Here is an 11,999-nt window from a genome sequence, read left to right as displayed (position 1 = left end):
TGCAATTATGATAATAAAATACATAGTTCTTAAATTTTATTTATTTATATTATTCCTTTTGGAACAATCTTGAATCCCCATTTAGTGAGAAGCATAAGCAAGGAGGGAACAAATGAAGGGGATGCACGGTGTTCTCACTTGGAGCTAAACCTGGTTAGGAGGATGTAATATACTCTGTGGCAATCACTGAATGGATTATAATATACAAATGCCCTCGGTTTGCTACTGCTTAAGTTGCTCTAATAGGCAAAATGGTGGAGGACCCACCATTTTGGGCCTGTTCCCAGGCAAGATGGTTAAAGTGACACCCAAGACACCCACTAGCCTATTCACCTGCACTGCTAGATGCTGAGTTTACAGCTTTGTGAACTATGACTCTGTCTTGTTATGCTGTAATCTCTTCTGCTTCCATCTCTGGACTTTTCTTCTTGTTCTCTAATCTGAAACAGTCAGTGTCTGTGTTCAGGATCTGCTTATTCTTAAATAAATCTCATGGTCGTAAAAGGACCTTATCTCACCCTTCAAAGGTAAGGGAAGTTACCAGCGTGCTGTCTCTTTGAGAAGCTTAAGGTGGGGGTGGATTGTCTTGTTTTTCTAACTGATCTTTTCTATGTTAACCCGACAAGTAAGTAGGAATCCATATGGGGTTGTAGCCCTCAAAGAGTAGGCTTGGGGGAAAGCAGCTCACTTTTTAGCAGAGCTAAGGGTAAATGGTACAGGAAAATAAATTGGAATTTGGGGAATGAAGTGTCACAGAAGGATGTGAAACAGAACACACTGAAAACGGATCCGAGGAAGTAAGAGATAAGAAAGTTGCTGTGGGGAGATGCTGAGAGCATGGAAGTAGAGGGACTGTGGGAAAGATGCTGGAGAGTTTCTCACCGCCAGCACAGGACCCCATCCTTTTGCTGCAGCTGCTGTACACCAGAGCAGGAAGGATTAGGTACAGCTAACCCCACATTGAACTCCAGACTGTTAAACTGCATGGGTTTGACATGTGCATTTCAATGTTTTGAGTGTTAATTATAAGATGGCTGGGAAACATCACACTGCAAGACTGCTTGGCAGAGTTGCTCTTAGGCTATGTGTTTCTTTATAATTTCCTTATAGGGGTTTATTATTTCACAGAGAAGAAATAGCACCTGCGCTGGGATTCTAAATAAATAGATATGCTCTAGCAAGGCACAAAGTGTTATATGACTTTTTATAGAAAATTAAGTATTCTTCAGCTGTCTTGAAAATGGACTATTGTTCATTAGCCCTCCTTTATATTAGGCAATCTACCTGGCACCCCAAGCAACCAGCCATCAAAAGGTAAAATGTACATTGTGCTAATGAAATGCTAAGCTATTGTCAGAGACATCATTCCTGAGGGAAGTAAACTGCATGTTAAACAAACAGATGAACTTGGATATTTGTGAAGGACTGTTCCTGAAATTGCTGAGAGGGGAAAATGTGGTTTTAATTGCCTGCTTTTTATGCTCATGAGTGTCTGGACCACGAACAGAGAAGTGTGTTTGTCCTATCCTGTCAGCTGCCTGAAAGAGCAGACGGGCTTACCCCGTCCTCTGTCAAGAACTGCATGAGGTGCAAAGCAACAGAACAAACTACAAGAGTCGGGAGACATGAACTCAGCGTCTCGTTGGCTGTAAACTTCATCTGACCCTGAGCAAGTCGCTCATACTCGGTGCCTGAGTTCCCCTCGGCTGCTCAGTGCTGGTTGTTTCACAGCACCGCTGTGGAAGTGAAGGCCTGTGGATGAGTCCTCTCTAGTCTTGCAGTTGCTTATGCAGCTGCTCTATGTATCGCTCCCTGTATTACGTGACCTGTTGTTTTCAAGTGAAAGCTTTCCTTTTTGTAAAGTACATTGGTTGAAATCTTACAGTTTCATGTTGAGTATAAACCTCCCTTTATGCAGCCAACATTTTTTTTTAGAACCCAAGGGAATTGTTAAAGCTATGTTTAAAAAAATGAAACAAAACATCAAAACAAGCTAAGTCAAATATCAGCCTGCACTTTTCCTCTTTGAGCACCCAACAAGTGTCTTGCAAAAGGTAGGGACAGTTTGAGAGCAGTCTTGATCACTTGCTCGTGCTGGTATGTTCCCAGTAAGGCATTTTCCGTGTATTTTCAGTAAGGCATTTTCAATGTATTTTCAGGGGCTTTTGGGCAAAGGCCGAGATCTTTCTGCCCTCATTAATTCCTTGGTAGACTGAAGAGCTAAGACCTTTTGAGAATTTTACTTGGTGTGTGGAGACTGTAGATCAATGTGGCTGTGGCAATGTGGCATTTGGTATGGCATGTGGATTAAAATATCTCCTGCCACCAGTGAGTACGGTTGTTACCCAGAGGGCAGAAAGGGGACCCTTAGCTCCAAGGGGGAGTACTCTCTTGTCATCCTTCACAGCAGATGACTTTCCCCAACTGAGGATTCCCAGTATGGGTGGTGAGCAAGGACAGATATGGATCTGGTGGGGAGGGGGCATCTCCTCACACGCTGCTGGCGTCTGCCTGTCTTCCCAGTGGTGGAACACAGAACTGCTTTGGCAGGACAGACCCAGCTCATTCCAATCTTTCTTTTTTTATTTTATTTTTACATTCAGTTATTACTTGACAGACTGCTGTTGTTTTCTGAGGAACACATATAAGGGAAAGGAAGTTGCATTTTTTTCTGCTGTTTATAAAGCAATAAAACTTGGATGGAACTTCAAGGAGTAGGGAAAAGGCTCTTCATTAGCTTAAGGGCTTTTCTCCATGACATTAGAAAGATGGATCCTTTCCAGGGAGGCATCAGTGCCAGACTTTTCCTAACAAAGATTGGGTTAATCTCTCATTCTGGAAAGTCCCACTTAGCCAGCATAAAGGGAAAAACTGCCTGTCTTCTTTCTGTGAATTTTGTTGTAGGTGTGAATACTCTAATTTCCTAAGGCAGTGCTGAATTTAACCATGCAGCAGTTAGTGAGTTGTTCAAAGTTGCAGTAGTTTGACTGTAGTGTTGGAAGTAGGTAGCTCTAAACTGTAAGACATGGTGCTGGCATGTTGCTGCCATTCCCTGACTTCTCAAGAAGCTGCTTTACAGCAGTCTAACTGCTTACAGGGCCTCCTGCAAGAGGCACATCAAATTTAAATTCAGATTGGAATTGTGTAGTTATTCTGCTGTCCCCCCGTGCAAAGAAAATTTCCAGATACGTGCCATTGGAGCATCTGAAGCTTCAAAAACAATTAGCTGACGAGCAGATACCCAGTAATTGCCACTAAGAAATACCACCATCTGACTGGTCTCTCCTTTTTTTTCGTCTCCCCAAATGGATGAAGAGAAAAGCTGGACTGAAAATAATGTGAGGATTGCAAATTCTCTCAAGATATGGCCCTTACTTACGGTAATCAGGTTTTATTTTGGGAAGAACTCTGTGCAGAGGGTATTTTTGGCACTCAGATCCAGTCACCTAATTAAACTTCTCCAAACAACAACAAAATGCATCACCCCTGGAGCAGACCAGAGGTTTGGAAAGCAGCCGGATTAATCTACCGAGAACAAATGGAGAAATTCCCATTCCAGGCTTATAAACTTCAAAATCCCGATGGGGTAGCACTCCAGACACTGTTGTTGCTGTGCAGGCAAGGCAGGGCTGACTCTTGCAGGAAGAGGATGGCCCCTTGCTCTTTTCTTTTGCTTACCTCTCTCCTTCTTCTTTTCAAAACAGTGACAACATAGATAAGCACCTGAGATGATGCTCCTGCCTTGGTTTTTATTATTAGACCTCCACTTCCAGTTTCACTGTCATTTCAATTGTTGCCTCATAAGGTGAGGCACAGAGCTTTTGTACCTGGCAGGACAGCTGGTTAATAGGATAAGTGCATCCGCAGCAAGTGTGCTGGTTCTGCTGCCTGCCTGTGCTGCTTCCTTGCCCTTCACCCTTGTAAGTTTTTGCTGGAGGATGCTCTTTGAGCAGTTTTGACGAGAACTTTCCGTACAGGCTTCCACTGATATCTAACCACGTTAATTCAAAGGAAACCTATAGTGTAGAAAGCTACTTGCTGGTACCAACCTTGCCTGTCAATCGGGGTTAACCTGTGCAATTTCAAAGATGCTGCCTGTGGATGGTGTCTAGCATGAACTGTAAAGCACAAAAACATATCTTTTCTCTCTCTGTTCTAATGGCAGTAAGAAATCTTGGTAGTGCAACTATTAAGATCACCTCAGCTACTCTGTCCTAAGTAGTTCTCAATTGATTATAGTGTTATCAAGCCATAAACATTTTGGCTGAAATTTTCTGTCTGGGATATCTATCTCACTATGTTATTATTTTCAGGTTTTCATGCAAAAAAAAACGTCCAGCCTTTTCCAGGAAGAATGCTAGGAGGAGAGCATTGCTTTACATTAAAACAAATGAGCAAACATGTCCTGGCAGCTGTCTTCTCTGAGCTGGAGTGCCCCAAATGCCTGGAAGCCAGTTTTGGGATTTGGCTCGTCATCTTGGGCTTATGAGTGAGTGTTTCCCCTCCTGTGAGAAGTTGCCTTGTTTTAAGCCATATTATGTGTATGCAGCAGTGACTTCAAAGTTTTCTTGCTGAACATTAAAGTTTTCTATTCATTGAAAGGCTAAACCTGTCCCATAGCTTACAGCTGACCAGCTTGCTGGTAAGCAGAACAAGTGAAGACGGATATGCTGTGCACTAGTTAGAGAGAGGAGAAGAGACAGGTCAGGAGTCAAGAAAGTAGGAGGAAAGGCAGGATGGTCTGTGCCCAAGAAAGCATACCTTATCCTATACCCTCTGGAAAGGGACCCATGATTGCTATCAGCCAGGATGTTGGTCTGCTCTGCTGCCCGACATGGCAGCCTGACCCTCCCTCACTCCTTTTGCATGTTCCTACTCAGCAATGCAGGAAAAATAACCCAAGTTTTCCCCTGGATCAGCTGTCTAACCCAGCTTCCCATGAGTTGATGAGTGTTCATAGCATTTGAAAGGAAGCAGGAATATGGGACAAGGAGGGCCACACTTCCCTGCAGGCAGATGTCCTGCAGAACTTGCTGACAGCTAGTACATCTAAACCCCACTGGCAGTTCGCTTTGCTCCTTCTCAGGATGATCAATACAAAGGCTAACAACTGTTACTCCTGTAAGCTGCTGTGTTTGCCCAAGGCCTGCGAGGCAGGTTGGTAGGCTAAGCGTTGCTGTTAATCCCCAAGGGTGACAATGTGAGATCACTTTATGGCACTTCTTTTCTGTTGAGTTTTTCTAGAATTTCTTGTTGCAGTTAATTTCAATTTTGACTTATATATGAAACATATGTGGAAAAGATCATTATTGAGACTGCAGGTAGTTTGGACCATGGTGGACCTGCTCTGAGAATGAAAGGGGTTATAGAGGGATGAAAGTTGCTGCATCCCTTCTTGTTTGTTGCAGAGGCCATACTGTATGTAGTGGATGGAGCACGCAGGATGAAATAATCTAATAAGCAATTACATAATTAATAATCATAAAGCAATTACATTGGTGGGTACAGTGACTTTTTTTTCATTTTCTCCCCCCCCCCAAAAAAAACCTCTGTTGGATGCTTAAGAATATCCTTTTCTGATTAATCTTAATTGAAAAAATTCTATTATTTAAACATCATAGTCCTCTTTTTATATTTCCAAACTGCTCAGCCTTCTCAGTACCTTCTTTAGAAGCTCACACAAAGATGCTCCTTTCATTTGTGCCTCAGTTCTTAAATGAGAAGGGGACTCTGCTGGGAGGTGATGTCCTTTCGTCCAGAACACTGATTCCTGAGTAGACCCTGAACAGATGAGATTTTACCTCATGTATTCTGCTTTGCTCAAGTGCGTGTAGGTATAGGAGAAAATTAGATCAAAGCTTCTATTTTGGTAAGTCTTTGCTCTTTGTACATACAAGACATAAATAAAGACAGTTTCTGCCCTGAGGAGCACTGAAAACGCCTCTGAAGCAAGGTCACACTCCTTTTGTCTGTGAATTTTTCCCGGACTTCAAGTATCTTTGCAAAATGCACAAAACACTATAAGATTGCTGCAGTGTGCTCTTTGTGGGGTGACCCATGAAGGTAAGTAAAACTTCATTGAGGGAGAATGGTGGTGTTGCTTCCTTAGTACTATTTCACATGGAATATATTGTACCAGGGCCTAGTAGTGACAGTTATCTGAATGCTTTTTGGATAAGAGGATGGTGTTGACTTGACAGAGAAAGCCTTCTGGGTCTGGATTCCTGGGTTCTGAGATGACTTTCATTCCGATGACGAAGAAATAGAAGACATCCACTTTGGTACTGTTGCACTCAAATTGCTGTAGTCATGCTACTTTTCCCTGAAAGTTGCCCAGTTTTGACCAGTGAAACAGAGTAGATACTGGCAAACTTTGTCTCACCACCTGTCTGTGGATAATGTGGATGACAGCCTCTCCAAGTTTTCATTGATTGTCGAGGACATCTGATGTAAGAATCTTTTGACAGAGATGTTTGAATTCACAGAGTCCAGAAGAAGTGCTGTTGCCTCTGCAAGCTCCTGTTTTTCTTACAGAGGAGAATCTGAGACTGTGCATTTCTAAGGACATGTTTTAATGCCTGCGGGAGGAAAGGTGGGCATGGTATATAGGCACTGGGTGGAAACTCCCCGTCAGGGACTGGGATAAATGAAAAAAGATTTCAGAGTGCGCGTCACGTTTTGTGCTGAGCAATTTGAGAATCTGTCCGTCGGAGTCATTACAGGAACTTCTTGGTTAGAAACAGTTTTACAAATAAGCGCTAAGTCACTTACTTAAAGCCAACCTCGTGTTTTACTTTAAAACTTGAACTGTTCTTCAAATCCTCTTTTTGCCACCATTTCCTCCATGGATAAAAGAAAAATGTTTGATTTGACTGTTGTAAGACACTTGTCACTTGTGAAATGTTGGTGTTTAATTAATGGTGTTAATTGTTTACAGAATCTAGTCCCATTAAGTCACAATAAAATTAAAAACAGTGAGGTTAGATGTGAGGGGAAAAATAATAGCATTGGTGCCCATCAGCTGCCAATGAAACTTTCCTTGGAGTTCAGAATTGCCAGCTCCACAGAGGTCACCCTGCTTTGCAGGACAAGTATGTCTCTCAGGTGACTTCTTGGTGGAAAGGTCACCTTTTCGTGTGTTGTGACAGAGTCCTGTACATTGTCTTTGGCAATTACTGTTCTGTAACTGTCCCTAGTGATCCTATTTTCAGTTCCCACCTTCAGTGACTGGTATTTGGTGATCTTCTTCCTCTGGTAGAAGATCACAGACAAGAAGAGTTTTGTACTTTAGCCTTAGGATTTTCTGGATAATGAAGATGTCTGTCACTTCAAGTTTCCACGGTAACAGTGAAGACCCACAGGATTTTTGCTTTATTTTTGTGGCTGCCCCAGGGTGTGGGCTCTGCATTGCCCCAAAACCTTAAGGAGTACTGGCTGCCCATTAAAAAATGCTAATTACTTGCTTGTATTTCCCCTAGAATGTTTGTTTTGCCATCAAATGCAATTAATTATAATATCTCAAGGAAGTGTTTTATTGCACGAACAGTGTATGTTGAGGGGAGAAAACTACTTTTTGTTCATGGGCCAGTGGTACGTGTAAGGCCTTGGTATTGAGGCCTGAACTTTGAGAACACAGTGGTTTTCTTTGCTACGTACATACAGTTATATGCAGGTAATATTTAATGAATTGAAATACGAAGGACAACAAGCCAAAGTGGAAAACTGGGTGAAGAATGTTGTATTTTGATGGCTTCCAAAAGATGTCCTATTTGACAGGTGTGAATTTATGCATTGCATTGCAAGCTCCTGCTCAGAGGAGAGTGAATATTCATAGAGATTAGCAGCATCTTTTGCATGAGAAGTGTCAAACTGGGCTGTCAGCGTAATGAATGTGTTCCTGTTGTTCTGTGGTTTGAGACTCATTCTGTCAACTAAACGGACCTTTAAAAAGCTTCTTATTTATTTATGTGCTGCCAATTATCAGCTGAGGTCTGTAGACACAGGCTAGATCCAAAAATATGGACAGTGATTTCACTGTATTCAGGGGTAGTTTGATACTATAAGCAGCATTACTCAAAATTTGCCTCTGGCAAGGGCAAATTCCCCTCTGTCAGTCTAGGGCAAAAGAGGTTTAGCTTGGCAATGCCCCTGTGGCTTTCATTTCCACAAATGTCAAGACCCAGACCTATGTCTCAAAGACCTCTGTTTAAAGTTAAAGGCAATAAATTAAAAATACGTATACTAGTCTTGCATACTCTGCCTTTCATGAGGAGGAAGGAAATAATGAATCGATAAGAAAAGCTGTTTGTTTTTTCATATCAATCACTGTGGTGAAATCAGAAAATCAGTCATGAAACAACTTAATGTTCCTAGGACTTTGTGACCCAGCATAGAATATACTCTGTCAAGGAGGAGAATCAGTTTAACAGGCTTTAAATTTGGGAGTATCTTACTACTATCCAGTTTTTGAACATGATTTGTTTTGATCATTGATTATTTTTGTTTCATGTGTTATGAAAGTTGTGACAATCTAAGGACATAGGCAATCCAAGGTTTGTAGAGATAATGTATTGTATTAAACCAGCAAATATAGCTGGAAAAGTCAAAGACGCTTTCAAGCACACAGGCAGCACCTAATTACAATTTGTGTCCCCAAAACCCCCTCTGCTTCTCCCAGCTCCACTGTTTGGTTTAATCTGATACAGTCTGTTTGACCACAAACCCAGTCCTACCCAGACCTTTGCTGGTACCTACAGGCCAGAGGAACGCTACCGAGTTCTGCCGGTTAAGGTCCACAGCCTGCCTCTGCTCACTCGCGTATTTTTTCTAGGAACAAATGCACAAAGGAGTTTTTTTTCACCAAACAATTTCTTTGTAGGTAAGGTAGGAAGCCTCGGAGCAATGAAGGAATGATACAGTTTTGTTGGGAAAATAGTCTTCCACCCTGATGCTGTAGCTGTTTATAGCTACTTTTTACTATGAGCCCATTTTTTAATATTAGTTTTTGAAACCTTCCTGGTTGAAATCAAATTACTTTAATGAGGTTTCTTTTTACTGCTTTAGCCTAATTGTTGGTGATTGAGATAAGACATTTGGAAGTGGCCACTATTTGGTAATTGACTGTGTCAGTTTTGTTAAGCCTCCATAGCTTTATCTTATCCCACCTCTACATCCACCAGTCTCAAGTCATATATTAGTTCTTAGAGGGGATTTTGTTTTCCAGAATCTCTTCAGTACAATGCTCGTTGGACTCTACACGTGGTGATGTTCTTCTGAGTATGAAGAGAGACTCAGGAGTACCCTGAAATATTATGGGTTCTGTACAGATAACAGGGGTTTGCCGCCTTCTGTGTTGGGTAGCAGATCTGTGCTGCTAGAGGATGATCAGGATTCTCTCAAAGAAGGAGTGAAAGAGTTTCAGGGTGAAGCTCACCCCTTCAAGATACAGTCTGGTATGGACTCTCTTCTGAGGCCATGCCCAGGAGTATAGCCAAAGTTAGTTACCTTGTTTCAGCTACACTTTATCTGCACCCAGGCAGTCCTTTGAGGATGAACAGAGTAGACTTTATAAAAAGGGGTTTTTCTCTCCTAAAATCTACAGGTAACATGGAGAGGCAAAAACAAGTATTCATCAGGAGTTTGATAAAGCATGGCAGCTGCTCTGGCAGGAGGAGCAGAGCGCTCTCTGCCTCGAGTACCTGCGGGAAGTAGTGGCTACCGCTTGTCTGACTGCGGGGCTGGCTGAAATTCATGTCCACATGGCAAATCTGATCAGCAGAAACCTAAAGGCAACTTAACACCTGCCTTCAATGAGCTGGCCTTGCTCAAGCCTGAAGTAAAATATAAGAACAGGTAAAATGGGTTACTCTGGCTTATTCTTCTGCTGCTTATCTCAGCATTAAATGTGTTCATAAATGCCACTAAGTATCCAGGGTGATAAGCCACGGTGTGAGTAATAATGCAGGACTTGCAAAAGTTGTGCAGTTGTATTTAGTTGCCCACATATTTTCAGTGGTTATGAGGGGCAAAAAGCCAAATGTCTTCAGCCACTTAATACTGGATTTCTGGTGTATCGTACATAACGTTCTTGAGAGATGCTATTGCTTCATAACAAATGAAAGACTGCTTTATCATTTTATAACTCAGCTGGACAAATAGGGACACCCAGGTAGTCAAAGCTCCCTTATAGTACAATCAGTTCTCTGCAATAATGCTTTTTGGAAGAGAGAAGTGTTGTAGATGCAAGATATGTGTCTCTAGAAAAAGAAATTTCTTACTATTACAGACACCATTCCTAAATCATCTAGATCCCCAAGAGCCTGTGCACCTCTGAGCTTTCTCCTTGTTGCCTGGGTCCTGGATGGCTGTGCGTGGAGGGTAGATCAGTGAAGGATACAAGCCAGATTTTGGGTGTGGATTTGCTCAATTATAGTTTGAAGTCTTCATATCCAAAATTCTGCTTAGGCACATTGTAGAAATGAAGGACAGCAAAGACGGTTTGAGCAGTCCTCACTCTTACTTGGACAAAGCAACCTCGATGTTGAACTCCTTTAATATTATAGCTCTTCACATGGAGGATGTAAGTCATTCTGAGTAGTTGCGTGTCTAGAAACTCAGTTTCTGGCACAGATGCACATATGGAAAAATTCCAACAAACCCAAGGAAGACAAAAATGAAATTGGTCCCTTAGAAAACAGAGCAAAACAGCTGGGAGGGCATAGTAAGACTGATAATTCTGACTGCGTGGTGATATGAGCTGCTCTTGATTTTGGGGAGCTCTGTCTGTATTTTAAAACCCTACCTTTCTGGATTTGCTGCACTGAATGATACTGGGATGTCCTAGAGAGATTTGTGTGAAGGATAGTTGAATTTTCTCTTTAACTCTGTACCACATAGGAGGGCTGGCAGAGATGTATTGAATTTTCTCTCGAAAGAATTTGGCAGGGAGCAGCAACACTAGTGTCTGAACCAACTGGTTTTCTTGTTATTGTACAAATAGGCATACCTGCTAATCAGCTTCCATTGGTAAACTTGTCCTTCCAGCTAGCAATCTATTCCAACAAAAACTTCACATGTCCCTGTGTTATCCTTAACTATGTTAAGGCTTCCACAGGTGTCCTAGAATGTATTTGTTGTTCTTTCTGTTTCCTGAAGGGGAAAAGTTATGCTTTCATTCCTTTTTAGTGTCTGCTGATTTTGGTGCTAGGTATCAGGTAGCTAAGGTTTGGGTTGGATAAACTGTCATTCAAAATTCATTTACAGCCAAATTTCACAGCACATGCACCTGAAATAAGTCTTATATGGCACCTCGGGTTGTATGGTCCTGGTCAGAATCTGAAACGTAAAGATGTGTAGCAGAAACTGTGGTTGTGGGAAGGAGAAGAGAAGCCTATCCGAACATTTAGAAAATGTACAAATTGTATTTTTCTTGTAAACTTGAAAAACCTGTGATGCGATTTCTGTTTTTTTCCCCAGACAGCTTTGACTTTTCCACATTTGCCATTTTACTTATCAATTTGTTTTACTTTGTCCTTTGCTCAGCATCTTCATAAAACCCTTGCTGTTTATAGTTTCAGTATTTGTTGCAAGATGAGGAAAATTGCTCTTCTTAGATCATAAAACAACACAAGTGCTGGATACACATGTAGCAGTTGGGGTTTCAGGTTTCCAAGCCAGAGCTGTGGAGCCTGTTCTTCACATGGGGCTTCTAAATAGATGTTTAAATTAGTGCTATCATCTCAAATTATACACTGTTAATTCATGTAATCCTTTTAACTCAGTCCAAACTCAGCTTTGCTGAAATTCAGTTCATTGAACATTCAGTTCATTGGTTTTACAGCAGGGAGGAATTTTAAAGAAACTCAGATTTGAAAAAGCCTAGCAAGTCTGCACTGAAACGTTAACTTTTTTTTTTTTTTTTTTTTTTTTTTAAATGCTCATGGGAGAGATCAATTCTGCCCAATCACTTTTGATTCAACTGCAGCATAAAGGGAACTGCG

This window comes from Rissa tridactyla, chromosome 4, assembly GCF_028500815.1.
Source record: "Rissa tridactyla isolate bRisTri1 chromosome 4, bRisTri1.patW.cur.20221130, whole genome shotgun sequence".
Taxonomy (NCBI): domain Eukaryota; kingdom Metazoa; phylum Chordata; class Aves; order Charadriiformes; family Laridae; genus Rissa; species Rissa tridactyla.
The sequence above is the reverse complement of the archived record's forward strand: the minus strand, read 5'-3'. Positions refer to the sequence as shown.